The sequence below is a fragment of the Strigops habroptila genome, chromosome 1, assembly GCF_004027225.2.
Source record: "Strigops habroptila isolate Jane chromosome 1, bStrHab1.2.pri, whole genome shotgun sequence".
In the NCBI taxonomy this organism is placed as follows: domain Eukaryota; kingdom Metazoa; phylum Chordata; class Aves; order Psittaciformes; family Psittacidae; genus Strigops; species Strigops habroptila.
This window is the reverse complement of record NC_044277.2, coordinates 131,095,104-131,109,630: the sequence shown is the minus strand read 5'-3', so window position 1 is coordinate 131,109,630 and position 14,527 is coordinate 131,095,104.

Sequence of the window (14,527 nt, the reverse complement as noted above, 5' to 3'; positions counted from 1 at the left end):
CATTTTCCTCTTGCAAAATCTCACCTTCACCTGCAAAAAAATCCTTCTCCAAAAATATTAATTTTCTCTAATGGCTTCTTTCAAGTCACTTATTACTTTGCGTTAGAACATGTGTTTTCCTTTTCAAAGAAAATGCCTCAGGAACTATGATGTCAGTTGAGGATTTATGGCTTATATACACTCCGGCCTATGACACTAGGACAATTATTTTTTTTCCTTGTAAGCGTTTCTTGGAAGGTACCTGTTTCCCTGAGGACTGTATGAAATGTTATTAATACTAATGAGGCAGATGCCCTAATGGCAAAAGGGAATAAACAATACTATGTTAGAAGATTAAGGGCACCTTTCATTCTTTTCACTGAATCTCTTTGAAGTCCTATTGTTCAAAAAAGCCTGCAAGAAATTCATGTATATCTCCCACGAGAATTAGTCAACAATTATTCTGCTTCCAAGAGAAATTTATTTTGAGTCAATGTTTTTTAAATCTATCTGTTCATCAGGCTTACTCATGCATTAAGGATGATTTTCTGTGTTCAATAGAAACTCCTGAAACAAGGAGCAATTAGAAACATCTGATTTCATGATGCATTTTGCCTCCGGCAAACCGAGCAACTGTTTCCACAAGGAAAATGCGAAGACTCTCCGTCTTCCAAGCAGTTATTAAGTGTACAGCAGAAACAGCTAAATTTCAAAGGCTGAAATACAACAATAACTTGGCTTGGAATGAAAGTTGTCAAATGACTGAATTCAGTTGTACGACAGTAGAATAAACAAACATTAACTCAGCTCAACTCAACCGAGTGAAAAAATGTCTAACAATACAAGCAAGAGCACCTAGCCAAAAGCACAGGTCAGAAAGTCCTAGGTTTGCCCTGGATTTCCTGCCTAAATTCAGGCAAGCTCTGCAATTGCTTTTCTCCTGTCTCGAAAACTGGTGATGGGATCCATCCCACAGCTACAGCTTGCGAATTGACTAAGTAAGCTCTGGATGGTGTGAAACGACGTAAAGGGCTGCTTAGTGTTATTTAAGAATGAACATTAAGAAGTTAATGACACCTTTTACAGGTGCTAAAAATTAGGCACATATATAAGTGTTACACTGCTGCAGGGACTTAGACCTGCTAGAGTCAATGGGCTGCTGCCATGAGCCCATCTTCTGCCTCTGACCCCCTCCTGCAACCAGTGGCCTGAACACAGAAGAAAAGTGAGAAACATGCAGGTATGTGGGAGTTCAAACACCCCCTTCTGATACAGATCTAAACATAGGAAATGCCTGGTCTCAATGACAGAAAAGCAATTTGTCTGGCCTTTTCCTTTTGCAGACAACAATCAGCTCGCCAGCTTGCCATCGTTTATTAAAGATCAGAGATTGAAGGCGATTTATAAACAGCTTCTATCCCTAGCAAGAAAATAAAAGAAATGTTAAACAGTTCTTTCACCAGTGTTTCAGCTGGTGATAGTTAAATAACAAGCAAAATAGGTCTCAACAATATCCAGTCTTTTCTATATACTGGTTAATGGCTTCTGACACTCTAATTTCTTTGGCACGATCTGTAACAAATAGTTATAAAACCACAGCTTTTCTTAGTCAAATTACGCAGCACAGATGAAAGGGAGCTAATCCATAATGCTATACAGATATTACATTGCACTTTTTATTGAAACTGTAAAAGATGACCTGGCTAGGAAAAGTGAAAAATTAAACACCATGGCTTGCTTATCTGTTCTTCCTGCTTGCCACAATAAGGAAAAAGGTGCACATAGGGCAAAGGAAGCAATCTCTAGTCTTGGAAAAGCAGTTCTTACAACTTCACGTTTTTGGCTCTGCCACACAAACAGATGCAGAAATGTTATGCCACAAAATACATCTACTTCCCCTCCTTGCTTTCTTTTGTGATTTCATTTCATTTCTGTCTTGTCCAGATGCAGAGAATTGGCCCTGTGGACACATCAAGCCAGGTAATGTTCATAGTGAGCAGTCTGTCATGCAGTAGCATGGACAGGTTTTCTCAAGGGGGAAATGTCAGCATAATTCATCAGCAAGCAAACAAACAGGACCAATGGGCAAGGACTAAATGCACTACCTGCTTCCTTCTCACCATCACTCAGAAAAAGAGCCAAAGGAAAGTAAAGTGGAAGCAGACAGCAGCCTCGGGTACTAAAATAAATATAATATTATAAAAAATAGAGAGAAAGAGAGGAAAAAAGACAAAGAGTGATTCTGGAAACAAAATTGGAAATAGGATTGTCTTTACAGAGAATCCTAAACTGGGATGTGCTCCATCTGAACACAAGAGTGGAGTATTAAGCTTCCTAAAATTAATCTGGAAATGTTAAATAGCTCCATCAGCAGAGTGTAAATCTGCAACAGTTACTGCAGTGGGAGCCATAGCAGTAAGCATCCTCGTAGGCTGGGAGGTGGAAAATGAGACACTTCTCAAAGCCTCCTGTAATATGGCTGCTGAGAGCACCCATGGACTGGACTCAAGAATGCCAGAAAGCTTTTCCATTCCTGTGTCCTGTAAGAGCCCAGTGCTCAACTGTTCTGCATGTGTAGCACTGTGGTTATGCATGTTTAGCATAGCATAAATGAAAATGAACCAAGGCTTTCCTTACAGGGCAGAGAGGAAGAGACAGCTCTTTCCAGAGAGTTCATGATCTACACGTGTGAGTGGTGCTGTGGCTTCCCACCATCAGCAAGGGGACAGTCATCCTCCACTCCACAGCAAACACCATCCACCTTTCCAATTGACATTTGCTGCAATTTCACTGTATTCTTTAAATTCTGAGAAAGTCTTCTTGAGCCTCAGGAGAGCCAATTATTTGCCCCTTAATTATTGAAAGAGGCAGAATGGGCTGCTTTGCTATTCAAATAAAGTTTCACATTCTACAACTAAAATACATTAACATCACCTAGAGTGCTTCCCACTTGCTTGTACTGCTTCATGCATCATTGATCAGTTCACTACCTGGGCATTTCACAGGAGTTCAACAAACTCACCACTGAGCTGGGGAACCAGAAACATCTCTAAATAGAACTAGGACACAGAAGTATTAAATGACTGGGTTTAAAATGCATGGAATTATGTGGTGGAATCCCAAGTCTCCTGACTTACAGCCTCATGTAGTCACAGCACTACCACCATGTCACAGCAACTGAGTAATGACATAAGCAATGAGGTCATGATCTTCTAGTGATTTATTCCATCTCCCACACACTGAGACCCTTGCCCACTCTAGTATTCTGTCACTGTACATATGCCCAACAACAACTCACTCTTCTGACCAGTTCCACAGAAAGGGAGTAAATAGCATTGTTAATCACTGAAAGAAAAGAAAAATATATATATACAGTAATTTATTCTCACAATATCACTCTGTGGGTGTCTTGCTTAGACTGTAGCCTCTTCAGAGCTAAACCAGACAACATTTTCTATCTTGTTTAGCACACTGTGGACACCAGTAGAGATGTTTAAAGCCTGTTGCAATGTTCAACCAGATAGCAGCCAGAGAAATTAAGGGGAGTTATGCAGCTGAATCTTTTAGTCATCCATTTATGCTTCTCCTTCCTCATAAATCAAAGGACAGGAAAGCAATTTAACCAGAAATAAACACTGAATTAGCAGTACAATTCAGTTCCTTACGTTCTTTCCTCATAGCTTCTGATAAGTACAGTCAGCAAACAACCAAACAGCCAAAGAAAAAAATAATGAAAAATTTAAAACCCCACTAGTATCACTGTGTTGCAGATTTCATGAAGTCCTGAAATGGAACATTCTTCTAGTTCAGTGCAGTCTGGTTAAATAACTGGATTTTCAATTTCTTAATAAGGATCTGATACTACTTGTATTACTGCAAATCTCAGAAATTTCAGACTATCTAAAATATTTGTTTCATACAAATATGCAGTCCAACCACAATGATGTGGCTGGATCTCCTTCACCCAGCGTTCTGTTCTGATGCAATATGTAAATATGCTTCCTAAAGGACATGGCTAGAAGGTCAGTGTGATAGCTTAGTAAAAATATAATAGAAACAGGCAATAGCTACAAAGGGAAAAAAAAGCAAGCCAACTATAAAGAATATAGTAATTAACACCTAAAGTATTACTTGTATTACAGTGGAGACTGTATTAAAGTCTCCACTGCCTTAGAAAATGGTGCTTCTCTGTGGCCCTTCCATCTCACGAAAAATGCAGCCAGAAGAGAATCCATCCCATAAGAGCAAATAAAACATTTAGGAGCACAGAAAGCCTATAACAAAGGGCTGGAAAGATTAGAAATATTCAAAGAATAATTAATGAGAGGATAGGTAAGAGATGTGTGAAAGTTACAGATGCCATAAAATCAGCCCTCACTGAAAACATAAACATCAGGATACACAAATATACTAATAAAAAGTAACGTATTCTATGCGAGTGGCAGAAGGTTTCCCATCGGATTATCTTGGGGAAGATACTGTAAGAAGATACCATAAAGGCTAAATATCTTTAAAGGATTTCCAAAAGACATCATTTTCACAGAAAAACATCAGCCTTTAAGTAATACTGGGCATGCTAAGAAGTAGTTGAGAGATTAAAAATTATTTTTGTATAGTGCCTATTGGTTAGACAAACTTTCCCCTTCAGCATCTGACAATGGTCTCAGCCAAAGAAAGAGCACCATGCTTGTCTGAACTCCCCGTTTTATAGCAAGTCTTACTAACTGCCTCTGGCAATTCATACCTCTAGTAATGAAAAAGTGATGAACCTGCACCAGAGTTTACACCAATGAGATGTAACAACAGGCAAATTAGCATAGAGTTCACAAGAGGCTTGCAAAGAAGAGCACATGTGCTGTGCTTTCAGCTGCCAACACCAGCCTTCCTGGCCATTGGGGCTGGCTCTAATGCACCTGGCATCTCCAGCAAAAAATCCCTAAGAGCACTGGTCACTCAGTAAAGAGCTGTCTCCAGGCTCCCAGATTCGGCTCCACACTCCCTGAGAGTCAGTATCCATCCTGTGGATAATTATCCTATTACACCTACCACACTTTAAAATTAATTACTGCTCCTCTGCAGTAAGATGTCATAATTAAACTCTTCATTTAAGGCTGAATTTAAATGAGGGTTTGATGGCACTGCAGTACAGAAGCATTCACAAAGGCAACACTGTCCTCAGACCTTTGCGATGGGTTTTGGCCGTATAATTGCCAAGGGCTTCCTACATCAAGATTCTGGCCTTCAACAATATACATTTATAACCACCCCAGCTTTCAGCAATAGCAGCTGAAACACATGCATGGATGATGATAGATACCTCCTCAAGGAGAAAATAGAAGTCTTCAGGATTTTTTTCCCCCAAACTGTGCCTGTCTATCTTTCTCTCACACATGCCAAGCAGTGACCCAGCCTTCGTGACTGACAACAGAGAAGAATAAGTTGACATTTCCTGACCTCTAAGAAGCATTCGCTAATCAGCACTAACTGCATGATTTCACTCATCATGTTACTTACTAGCTTAGCTATAAAGAAAATAACGTAAGCTGAAATTCAGTGTCTTTTGCTCTTTCTGGAATACTATAAGCACTGAACTGTTCTCAGTGGCGGGACTATGTGTCTTCAAGAGAAGGGGAAGCTCTGGTCTGCTGTTCGCATTCAGCTCGCACTGGATAGGACATTAATGTACATACATTAGAGAAGTGGACTTATTAGCTAGGTTTAAAGAAAAATATCAGGTTTTGGTCAGAATGGACAGCACAATTTTTTTTGTTGTTGTTTTAATTAAAGCCTAAATAAAACAGTAATTAAGAGCAGATACTCCAACAGTGAAAAGGGTTCCATAGAGTCAGCCACACTAAAGAAGTATATCTTCAGTGCAGTCAGAGCATGGGGCTGCAGTTTACATACAGGCATAAAGATAGTTCTGAACAACCTAGCGTAGGTCCTTATCACACTGCCCCCAGAGCAGGGTGAACGTCAGAACTGACTGGCTCTCTAGGTATTCAGCCAGGACCCCAGACAAGCTTTGCAACTTATGTTAAACTCTGCATTACCACAGTTGATCATCCTCATACCTAAATAGACAGTTCCAGTCAGCACCCAGTGCAGGCACTGATTCACCTGGGTGTAAAGGACCATCCTGAATTCAGCATGCAAGAGGGTACTAACACACTGAATCTCATTCAGAGCACTTGTATGCCTAACTTACTGCAAAGGAGGTTTTTGGCAGTTCAAGCAAAGAAAAAAGCCTCAGAGAAAGTAAATGACTAATTTCTTTCTCATGAGGACTGTCTTCAGCTGAAGGTGAAGCTGACTGGAGATTACTCCCAGGGAACATCTATTCTCACAACACTGCTCTTGGGCGAATGAGGTCTTGTGGTGGGTCTTTCAGTGTTACCGTGGCACTCACCATGCTCCTCTCAGCACTTCTTGATACAAACAAATGAGGAGCTTGTACAAAACACCAAGCTTTAACCCAAACCCTACCTACACCACCACTGCCTGCCAGTATCATATTCAGAGCCCTGGGAAGAGATTCACCCCAAAGATAGCAATGCTTTCAGCCCACAGACCAGAGAAGAAGTTAGGAAGGAAAAAGGTCCAGCTAGGCAGGATGGAAGAGCATGATCTCATTTTTTGATGGAAGGTACAGAGGGTGGGAAAAGGAAGCAAGAAGGTCCTCCAGTTTTCTTGTCTGGGCAGTCATGGTAATGGTGTTTAAGGGAAGGCAATGTTCCACATTGATATATTTTACATAACTACTGTTGTATTTTAACCAAGCAGCATGCCAGGAAAACCAACACTGGTGGATGTTTTAAAGTATAGAAGCAAAGCTGTGGAAAATTGATAAATAATATTCAATTCCCAAGCAGTGGGCTGGAATACTTGGAAGTGGTACTAACAAGTACCCCTGCTCAGACGCTCTTACAATGGCAGTATCCTCTTGCAGTTAAATCTGCAAGATTTAATCTGTTTGTTAGACACTCATAATAGATTCACAAAGGAAACCCAAATCAATAACAAAATCTGGGGATTTACAGTTACTTTTCAGCAGTTCTGTCCTCTTTTAAAATCTCTGCAGTTCATTCTTGGAAGTCTCTATTGCCATTTGTCAGCTTTATTCACATTTTTAATGAAAACAAATTCTAATGGGATTTATTGCTGAGCAAGGGTGCAAAGTCACTCTCCTTGAGGAGCTAAAACCTTCTCTGGATACAGCTCTGTATAAAAATGACTGTTACAGCCGAACCCAGGACACTCTGTCAGAATAGTTTTACACTTTCGGACTGCCTTCCTAAGCAGAGACCTAGAGAGATGCACGTGTGGGGCTATGCTAGTCTTCAAAACCTGCTGCCTCCCTGCAGAAGTTGTCAACACAATACCAACAAATAAGCATCATTTGTGAAGGCTGTTCCACTGGCTATTCACTGGTTCATTAGGCAACAAACTGTTCCAGCAAGGATTCCTCTTCCGGGACTGTAAGAAAATCACATCCATGGATTCATCCTCTTCTCTCAGTATCGCCATTCCTTTTCTGTTTTCTTCCTTCCTCTAAAAACATATTAGATATCTCTCTCCATCTTCCCTTAATTTGTCCCTTAATTTGTCCCTTAATTCAGATCACCAGACATTATTCCACACTTCTCAGATGCACCTAACAATACTTCAATCACAATATTTCCATTAGCTTGTGTCTTAACAAATTGGTTCACATAGTCAAGATTATTCTTAATATTTGGAAGTAATATTTGGAAAAAATCAAGACTTTGCACTGCCTGTTCAGCAGATGATTACTGTATATATGGCTTAATATTTATGTTCACCTATGCTGTGCAGGTTTATTGCTTCTTACATGTATTACTCCTGATGAAACAGGAATGAAAGACTGTTACTTTTTACACAAAACATTGGAAACTCAGAGCCTAAATCAATATGGAACTAAGAGAGAAATTATATCCCTGCTCCACGGTCACACGGACTGGAAGGTAAACAAAAAATAGAATTAATGATCTTAAAAACAAGAACCTGGACACTCAGTACCCAGTACATCACCTCTGACTCATGATCACTGCAGAAACATAACTGATGGGAGAGAACCAAGAGTGCCTTAGAAATATAATGAGGGAAAATTGACAGAGAAGGCAGCAAGGAACACTGATATATACCCTGTAGAAAGAAAGGGAAATGAAAAATTAATTCCCACCACTGCGACAATTACAAACCATGGCCACATAAACCGGGGAACAAACCAAGGCAACATAACTTCATAGTGTCACTAGCTGCCACAACCCATCGGACACCACAGCATCGTGACAAAACAGAATGAAGTTTCTGAGAAGTTGCTGGATTTCAACAGCAGAATTAAAGTTCCTATTTCTCCATTCCTTGATTTCTCATGAAGACAAAGCATTCCAATTTAATTCTGCATTTATTTACACCCTGTTTTGGGACTCGATTTTGTTTTTAAACAGCAGCAAAGTAATTGTAACCACCATCATCCTGAGATGAAACTTCTGCCTCACACCTCTCTGTGATCTCCTGGCTTAGCTCAGCCTGATGGCTTTTCTCCAGAACTAATGATTTTTTTCCCTCATTTTTAACTCATTTCTTTCATGTCCTTTGTGCACAAAACTGTAAATGACTATTTTGAAATAAACTGCATTACTTTTGCAATACATCTTGATCCCACAACTCCTCTTGAAATCACTAAGTGCACCCATTAAACAATGCATGCCTCAGCTAGAGAAAGCATACCATAGTCCGCCACATTTGATAAGTCTAATTGAAGTTTTCCAAATGGGATATGCAAACTGATTATCTGCTCTACAGAGTTTCAGCAGGAGCAGAAGGTGTTTAACTTTCCTGAAATTAGACTTACTTGACTGCATGTCCAAATTGTGCTTCAAGTATCTTTAGTCTCCCTTTTTCAAAAAAAAAAAAAAAAAAAAAGGCTTGTATTTTATTTAATTTTACTTCTTACAAGTTGGCTATATTATTTTTAACTATCTGTTCCTGTTCTACATACATATTTAAAGAGAGTTCTTCTTTCCCTCAATAAAAAAATTAAAAATTAAAAAGATGGCTTGGCCCCTGTGTACCAAGTCAAGTCCTACACTCGCTGTCAAGGGAACTTGCCTTGTCATACTATATTTCAGCACATCCCTTTTCTTCTAAATTTTCAAGACCTGAATAAAAATGAGGAGCTATTATACAGCACAGAATAAAAAGAGATTACTCTGTGTATTTTCTTAGAAATTACAATGTTTGATGCAAATCCGCACATTTTAACAAAGAGATTTGTTCTTCAGCTTCAGCGTGTTTGATTTGACTCCACATAAGCTTCTGGACATATTTCAGATTAATCCCCCGTACTCTTTTGGCCACATCATTTCAATATACCATAAAGATCACAGAAAAGCTTCAGTGGAGTGTAAGGAGTCCCACATTCCTGCCCCCAGGCTCAGTTATATCCCCCACTACTTCCAGCCCCACACCACAGCAGCTTTTTTTTGCCTTTCAGAGGAAAGCATTGGGTGAGGAAGAGTCAAACTTTTGTCCTTGTTTCATTGTAAAGGTCTGAAACCTTTGAGTTTTCTATTTCCTTTACTATACACTGATGAAATACTTTTACAAGGCCAAACTGAACCACGGTTCCCAGGCTGTGGTAAATTTGATCTTGATTCCATCACTGATTTCTCAAAAATAAATCTTTTATCTCTAAACCACAGAAATATGAATTAACCAGATCGCAGAGCATTTATCTTACATCAAGATGAGCTAGCAGTCTACGCAACAACCTTTCTTCTTTTGCTCCTAACGCACACAAAGAAATCTGTTGACCTGGTATTTAGAGCACTCTTCATTTTCTACCCGCCAGTCACAGCATTCCTTTGTTGGGACACTCTATTTGTCATTATGATCGAAAAATGATTGTAAAAAAAATCTGGAAAAATGCCTGTGCAAAATCCACATCAATGTAATGATTCAATACATGTGTTTATCACACAAAAGTAAAAGTTTTACTTGTCTGCCATTATTCAGCTTTAATCAAGACTTTTTCAGGAGGCTGAATGAAGCTATTTTCTTTAAAAGTGGTTTTGTACCTCCCCTGTAAGAAAGGTTTTACATGACAATATATTAAAATACAGCTGGAAATGCTGTGTTTTATTAGGACTAGATGTTCAAAATTATGATTATGCATAGGCTCCCAGGGGATAGCAGGAAAGGGATGTTAGATACCTTCATTAACACCTTCCAACAACACATCTAGACATATGAAAGCATCTGACAATGCAGATGTACAGGCACATCACTATTGCAAAGGTAAATTACTCCAGCTAAAAATGCAGAACTCCGGGCACTTACCAAATTATACATGCAATACCCACCTGCTACATATGTGCATTTATGGACACATCTGCATATAATGCACTTTAGGAAAATCTTTCCCCTAAAGCTTTTGTCCTATTAGATTTCCTGCCAGAGAGCTGCAATATGACTGCACTGTCACTGCACGGATGCGATCACTCCAACATAGATGGTTTAATCAGAATCTCTAAGGCAGGAGAGATTCTTGATCATCTAGACCAACCTCTGCTCAAAGCAGCATCAGCCATAACAGTATACTCAGGATAGTGTCCAGTCAAGTTTTGAGTATGTCCAAGGATCTCGTCAGCCTCTCTGGGACACCTGTTCCAGCACTGACAGTAAAAAAGGATTTTCTTATGTTTTAATAGAAACTTGGTGAATTTTCTGTATTTCAATTTGTGCCCACAATTTCAACTTGTTCTGTCATAGGACAAGAATGAGAAGAGCCTGGCTCCATCTTCTTTGCACCCTCCCTTCAGGTATTTATACACATTGATGAGATCCCACCGGAACCTTCCCTTCTCCAGGCTGACCAGTCCCAGCTCTCAGCCTCTCCTCATGTCAAATGCTCCAATCCTTTCATCATCTTTGTGTCCCTTTGCAGGATGCCCAGGATATTTTCTACAAACTGCTTGTTCATTCATGCAGGTCTCCTGCCACATGAGCTTGTTTTTCTTGTCGGGATGGTCTACTCTTAAGCTTGGAAGTGATCCTTGAAATGTCAGCCAGTTCTCCTGGAGACTGTATCCCAGGGGTTATTAATGTCAGTGCTAGTCCAGATACACCTATTCCCCTGACCAAATCACCTAACATGCTGGCAGCAAAGACTGGCCTGCCACAAATGCTGTCTTAGGAAGAGGTATCAAACTCAATGTCCAACCCCCTGGGGCCATCAACACACTGTTAGGACAAAGTCATTAACCCTCAAGTGTCCTGAGCTGTTCTGAGAAAGCTGACAGTAAAGCTGATGTGAAACCTATCCCACAGATATCATGAAATTCACACAACAGGGTATGTTTGAAGCCCAGATAACCTAAAATTAATCATGTATGATGTGAGGCTATCCATTATTGCCATAGATACTATAATTTCTGCATTGTTTGACACATCCCTGCACCTGAGCTGTTAATTTTCACATTGGACACCATGCTAGCTGGACTGATGGCTAGACTTCGTATAAAGACAGCTACACCACATCAGACAAGAAGCATATTTAGCCCTGTAGCTTCTTTTTGGCAGTCAGCAGCAGATACTGAAAGAATGTAAGAATTTTCTGTACCTGTCTTGGTTCTTCCTGAAAATATTCCTCCCACTTCCTGCAGTCAGCACCTCAGGACCTTCCTATAACCATTGCTCTTGAGAAGCAATGAATGATCACTTGCCTTCTCCATCACTTTATTATTCCATAGATTTTTCTCATTATTTCCTTAGTCTCTTTACGAGCTGAATTCTTAATCCAGTTAGTCTCCTCTCAAGAAGCAGCTATTCCATGCCCTAGGTCATTCCTGTTTCCCTTTTCTGCACCCTCCCCTAGCTCAGTTAACCCTCTTTTTAGATAAAGCAATACTCAAGATATGAGGGCAGCATGTGTTTATATAGTGGCAAAAAGATGTTTCCTCTTCAGTTCCCACCTTGCTTCTTAAGTAATTTCTAACAGCGTATTTGCCTTTCTGACCACTGTAAAGCACTGAGTTGGTGTTTTAAGAAAGCTCTTTAGTATAATTGCTAGTAATTAGAGCCCATAATTGTCTAGCTACAGCATGGATTTTTCTTCCTCATGTGTATTACTTGGCATTTAGTGACCTGGAACTTCATCAGTCACTGGTGATCCTGACTGACTACATTTTGCTGTTCTTATAAAAATACCTTGTAAGGGGTTTCAAAGTTATTGTAGCTGTACGCCTGTTGATCTCTAACACCATGGAACTAACTGACCATTCTCTTCAATATTCAGATAACAAAAAGCCTCTTTACTATAGCCTCTGGTAGGTGGGGTAGACCACTACAGGTTTTGGGATGCTCTGGTTCATGGCGCTCATGGAAATCGCCCAATACCTACAGCTGAACCGGACTTACAGGGAGCACGACTTAAGAAAAAACAGTCTGATATGGCCCATCTCCATCACAACGTAGGAGGTTCCTCAGCCAGCTCTAAGGACTCAGACTGTGTGCTCACTTGTATCTTTTCACATACTCTGAGCCACTGGAAAGCTAAAGCTGAATTAAACGGAAGAACTTAAATACTATTCCTTTGGTACCGTGGCAGCAATTTATTTCCCAAATGTTTTCATACACCTTGTGTGCAGTTTAAATATATATATCTTCTCCTTTTTTTTTTTCTCTCAAGTATTCAATATTTTCTAGAGCTCAGCAGACCTTTATTAATCTCAGACCACTTCATCTTGCCCTACAGATTCCCCAGGTACCTGCCCTGTTTAATCAAGGATTTTCACAAAGAGACTCTGGGAGTACAAGTTCAGCTTCATTACAGGCAGACATTTCAAAACCAGAGATATAGCTGCATGCTCACAGACATACATGCACATACACACATGCACACAGCCATATAACCACAGTGCTATATACACATAACTATATAGCAAGTGCTAAAACTGTCAGAATTTAAATATACATCTACATTCTTGTCTGCACAGTATTTCTGCCTTATGGAATGTAATTCTAAATGATCTGAACATGAAGGGAATACCTCCAAGATTTCTTCCACTTTCTCCTTCTCCAATTAAGAAAATTCTATTGATGGAGATAGTTTTTCATGATCTTTTCAGCAAAACATGATTGCATGGACTGCTGTTTATTTGAAAATCTGCTAAGGAAACCAGTAAGGAATTTACCCCTAGAGCTATCGCAAAAAAAATGATCTCCATATGGGGAATGTCATGGTTTTGTGAGCTCATAAAAAAGTACATTTACTCTGGTAATCCATAACATTTACTCTTGCTTTAATTTTTTGCCCAACTTTAAAACACTGTTTTTGACATTTTACCTCAAAAAAGTGTTACTCAGTCTGCCAAAAGGGAACCAGCATGAGCTCAGGCTTTACTGGGGAGGTGAAATTTTATTCTGTTTCTCCCACTTTTAAAAATTCCTGTGTTGTAACACAGGCATTGAACACATTATTGTATATTCCAAATTCCATATGTACACAGCAAGCTTATCTAAGACATGCAAAGCAGGTAGGCTTTTAAGCATAACCTTTCCTGGAGCAAAATCTGTCAGGTCTGCACAGCTGGAATAGGTTTAAGCCCTGGCTCTAAAATATTTTGAAGAGCTTTTCTTTCTCCATATGGATGCTCAGAACAGAAATTCTCTGGAGTTGATGTAAGCTTCCAAGACTGGATCCCTGAAATTTCAGCAAAGAGGATGAGAGCTAACAGCAAGAATTGTCATCCACAGTGAAAGGAGTTCTGTGGGACTCATTTGGGATACATATATACACATGTATATATATATATCTTCCCATATCCACAAATAAGTGAAAGGTATATTCAGAATGGAATTTGTGGCCATTGTGGTTTGTATTGAGTTGGTTGTGTACAGCCAGAGACCTAAAATCTATGCCTGTACCTAACCAACCTTCTTCAGACAAATGTCTCTCATCATTTACTCCATATCCCTGAGCATTCTGAATCACTTACTGTCTTTTGTAACATATTTGTTTACTATTCAGTAAACCTCTTACACTGCTTTGCTGCAAAAACAACTAGAGGCCTCCTGGTTGTTTTGTGGCTAATGTAGTAAAAACAGCTCTTTCGAAGCATTAGAGATTTCACAATGTGACTGTGCAACCTGTATAAACACTGCTGGGAGTCTCTCGGTTTTGTCCAAGGTAAAAATCCACTCCTTCATTGATGTACATCATATTGTCTTTGAACACGTCCCACAGGAAAATACAAAGATGTGAAAATCTGAAGCCTGTAAGACTGCAGATCAATATTGCTCTGTCCTTTTGCACACATTCACTTCCCAGCATGCCATCTTCTGTGCTAACCCTTCTAGCTACCAAGGAGAAAACATAGGGTGGAAAGCCTTTTGTGTTTCACTGTCTCCCCAAATGACACATCACTCCTTCTTATTAAAACAGCATCCTTAAGGAATATGTTTGTTCAGAGAGCCTTGCAAAAATAATTGTCAGTATTGGGGTTTATCTGTGCAATTAGTC